The following is a 4,464-nucleotide window of genomic DNA, read 5'->3' on the forward strand; positions in this document are numbered from 1 at the left end:
GATTATTACAAATATAAAAGTACTATGGATAGATTAAAAAAAAAAACCAACACCAAGAAAACTATCAACAAAAAAAAGATTCTTCAAGACAGATGCTAACATTGTCATTTTTTATTTTTAAATGAAAAAATGAAAAGCATAATTGTTTCCCCACATTCAATTTCAGAATTGTGAAATTCCTCAAAAGATGGGCAGAAGGACATTTGTACTCCACGCTATGCTTTGCGACACACACACGTACATTTATGTATGTCTTTATAACCTAATGTCAACAAAAGTCGTAACAGGCGTATATTTTAGAATTCCTTGGTTTAAATTTCCTTGGAAAAAGGAAAATGGGATTTGCTGACTGATTAAAAAAAAAATCAGATAAAAAGTGTACATTACTGCTGGCAATTCCTAGTGGTGCTACTTCAACCCATTTGTCTTTTAACAAAAAGACTAATTTTGTAGCTGAGCTGACTGGCCAATGAAGATTTAATTAATTTTTGATGTGATCAACAAAGCAGCTTGCAAAGATTACGGAGTTTATTTGGAGAGTAATTTTCTCAATCTGTCATAAAAATCAACAAACAGTTTATGGGAAAGGAAACAAGTATTTCTTGTGAAATAGCATTTTTCCGACGTGAAATGCTTAATTAGAAACGTTTTTAAGTCTCAAACTACACATGTACACAATATTAGAGGGGCACAAAACATGTAATAGACCAGTAAAGAAAGTGCCCTTCACAGCCTGCGAAGTTCAACTATTTACAGCCTAATTTGTATAAGCAGCGTGGTGGGTTTTTTTATTTAAGTTTCCAAAATAATTCTGAAGCTGAGGGATATTTCTGACCCATCTCAGTTTTTCTTCTGCAGCGCTTTCTTTTCAGTTTATTCAAGTCTCCAAGTTAATGGAAACAGTGACAATATTGTACTTCACATGCTGATACTAAATGGGTACAAAGTTTTACTGTCTGTCTTCTGAAGAAAGGGGTTAATGGACCCATTATGAGAGCAAATCTCTTTCAGTTCAGTAAACAATCACTTGACTGAGCATAAAATAATCATCAGTACATTAGTTTTCAGTTAAAATAATTTTAAAAATTAAAAGGTAGCTTCTTATGGATTCTTTTTAATTCTAGTCCACAACACCAAAAGAAAAGCGTTATCGTGGCCACAAAGTGCACAATTTTGTTATACGCTTTGACGAAAATCAGGTGAAGGATTAGTTTTCAACGCAGCTGAAGCTGGGACTGTCGTTTTATTTAGACATGAATTAGCAATCCAGTTTTCTTTAGATGATCTTGCAGATAGACTATAACCCAATCACATTTTCATACGCCATTCAGAGCCAAGGGTGTACCTATCACCTTCTCTCTTTGCATAGAAGACATCATCAGAACAGACAGAGAATGCAGAAGTTTCTCTCTCCCATCTAAATCAGAAAAAAACTGAAAAATGTTTCCCTGTCCAGTACCCACCTGCACTCTAGTCCATACAAGCCAGCGAGAATCCGTTACGATAACCTGCCATGATCACCATGCGACTGATTCTAGTGTTCGAGTCACAGTACAGCCTCTGCCACAATAAAAAGTTTGTCGTATAAAGTACCATAATACCAAAAATTTAACTTAGGAAATCAAATGACCGCTCAAGTAATTCTGTTTATGTGTTTTTACTTCAATAAATCACCGCTTTATTTGGAAGGAATACTACTCGATATCCTCTAAAACATCATCCATGAATTTTAGTCCTGTCCCCAATACCGTCAAGCCAAGAGTCCAACTACACAAACAGCCGCCTGCTGAACATTGCCACCCTTCCTACGGCTCAAGACAGCACACCCTCTAGAGACTACAATATCCTTGGTAATACCAGCACTGTTGATCAATAAATAAATAAATAAATAAATAGGATGGATCCCGTAGCAAGTGAAACAGCACAAATGTTTATACGTGGAACCACTTGGAATCACTCAGGTACTTCAGCAAGCTCTTTCATTGGTGCCAGCCCCTATCTTGGCCCTACGGATCCCTCGTCAGCAACACTCACACTTTGGCAGGCTGTATTTATCTGACTAGCAGAACAGTTCGGCTGTAACACATTCAGAGACATTCAGGCCAACCGCTAACCACCAGCCTCAGCACCACTGAGAGCCTACACCGATGAAAAATACCTGTTTGCCTTGTTGTACATGACACACAGGAGTTGGGCCCGTGTTTCCTTTACACGGCACTGCACAAAGGCAGCAAAACTGGGGAATTCCCAACTGCAGGACATTCCAGTTTCACTTTTGCACTCATACGATTACCCGAGACAGCAGAATATCGAATGAAGCTCCTACCCTTTCCTCCCCAAAATACCTCTTGTGTTTTCACATCAGGTATAAGCAGGCCTCGTTTGTTGGCAAAAATTATGTTCAGGATTATTGGGAAGGCAGTGACTTAACTCAACATGGACAACATATGGTTGAGCAGGTAAGATGTGATACCATGTTCTAAACCAGACTATAAAGGAATGTTTTGTGTGAAGTCCTTGAAACCGAAAAGGAAAGTGTTGTCCGATAATAAAATTCTAGCTTCACCTTCAAACGGAAAAATAAGCAGCCTGTGGCATGCTACATGAGATGACTTCTGCAAAGAGAGTTCTGGACCTACCCTAGTACTGGCTGGCTGTTTTAAGAACAACAACAAAAAAAGTAAACCTTTTTTCAAGTTTTGGCTGTTCTGTGCATGGAATAACCAGGTAATCCGCCGAACCACCCTCCACATGTTCTAAATGAAGGAGAGTGTTCCCATTTCTCACAATTTTATGAGAATCTCTTACCTAAAACTCCAGTAAATTGGTAACGGAAAACTCCATCAGTATCTCTCTACCTGATTCAGAACTAGTGCGTTTCTAGACTTCAAGACGAGAAAATTCAGCACAAAGACTTTAAATTTTGACAACTTAGGACTCACTTTTAAAATTGTTACGGTCAGAAAGGGCAAGTCTGTTTTTGAAAGCTACATCCCTTACAAGTAGCTCTTGCTTGCCAACAAATTCAGTGCAATCTTGTTCCCTACTTAAGCCCAACCTCAGAATGAATTGATGTACTATTCCAATTCTAAAATGTCAAAAGAGAATTCCAGTTAGCCCCTGCTGAACCAGATACCAAATAATACAACTGACCCATGCAAATTATCCCAGCCCCAACATGCCATATTAATTCAACGAGATACAGCATGGGAAACCGTTATTTGAGGTATTTGAATACGGACATATTTAAACATATTTCTGTGTGTGGGAGGGGAAACTGCTGTGCCATAGATGTTTCAAGTGCTTCATGAAAATAAACCTTAATTTGTCTCAAAATACTTAACATAAGTGAACTCATTGTTTTCATGATATAATTTCCTTTCTTCCAAGGGATAAATCATGAAGTTGGTAGTTAAATAAATCAACGCAGAGTGATGCTGATTGCCGAACTTTACGAAAGCTTTAGCAATCCTCACACATTCACTAGACATCAAAACCAAACCAACCCAGATAACGTGACAGACTGGAGAGTTAAATAAGCTACAGACACATACTACCCTCTTAGCAAATGGCAGATAAATTTAACTTCTTTTTTTAAAAAAAGAGTTTATAATGTAGTGCATTTCTTGACATGAAATTACCCCAGGAAAACAGCCCCGACAAGTAAGAACTGCAATCAGCTAGCGAAATTCCTGAGATGTGTCTATATCCCGTAGCAAACCCGTGCAAGTCAGTGAAAGTGGTAAACACTTTACCCTAGGGTCAAAGAACTAACATCTCTGTAGCTCAGGACATCTTTTTGATGAATGTGGAACAGCTGGAATAAATACATCAAGGGTAACAATTGTGCTCCCATGGCAGATCCAGCTGCTGCAAAAATAAACCCAGGGGGGAAAAGCCAGAGTGTAAAAAACCCACAACAATATAAACCCCCTCCAACACCATACAATCCCACTGCTTCTGCGTAAGTCCTTTTAAAATACAAGATACTCTGCAAATGCAGCTTGAAAATTAATGTAGATTAATTTGTTAAAAGCAAAACCAGCTATGAAATGTTTTAATAAAATAATCGAGGTTATTTAACAGCAGTATTTTTATCTTTAGTGATTTTTTAACAGACCTGAGGAATATTCGTACCTGCTAGCAAGAAAGTTATTTTAAAAATAAACAGAGACTCATAGTAATCCTGTTAATACTTTATTAGTGTAATTTTTTAGCTTTCTATTGGACAGAACATAAATGCAAACTCAAAAAAAATAAATTCAGAGTTCTCTGCCATTCAGTAGAAGTGACCATGGCAGCCTGTTCCATGTTCATTCTGTTACGGAAACGGGAGGAGGGGAAGGGAGAGGGAAAAGCATCAATAGAACAATTAGGCACACAGCTGACACTTACTGTACAATGATATGCACAAGTAATTTATAACGGCTATATTCATGAGATGTGCTCTTCAGATTTTTCCCT

Source organism: Leptosomus discolor, chromosome 7, assembly GCF_034619465.1.
Source record: "Leptosomus discolor isolate bLepDis1 chromosome 7, bLepDis1.hap2, whole genome shotgun sequence".
Lineage (NCBI taxonomy): Eukaryota > Metazoa > Chordata > Aves > Leptosomiformes > Leptosomidae > Leptosomus > Leptosomus discolor.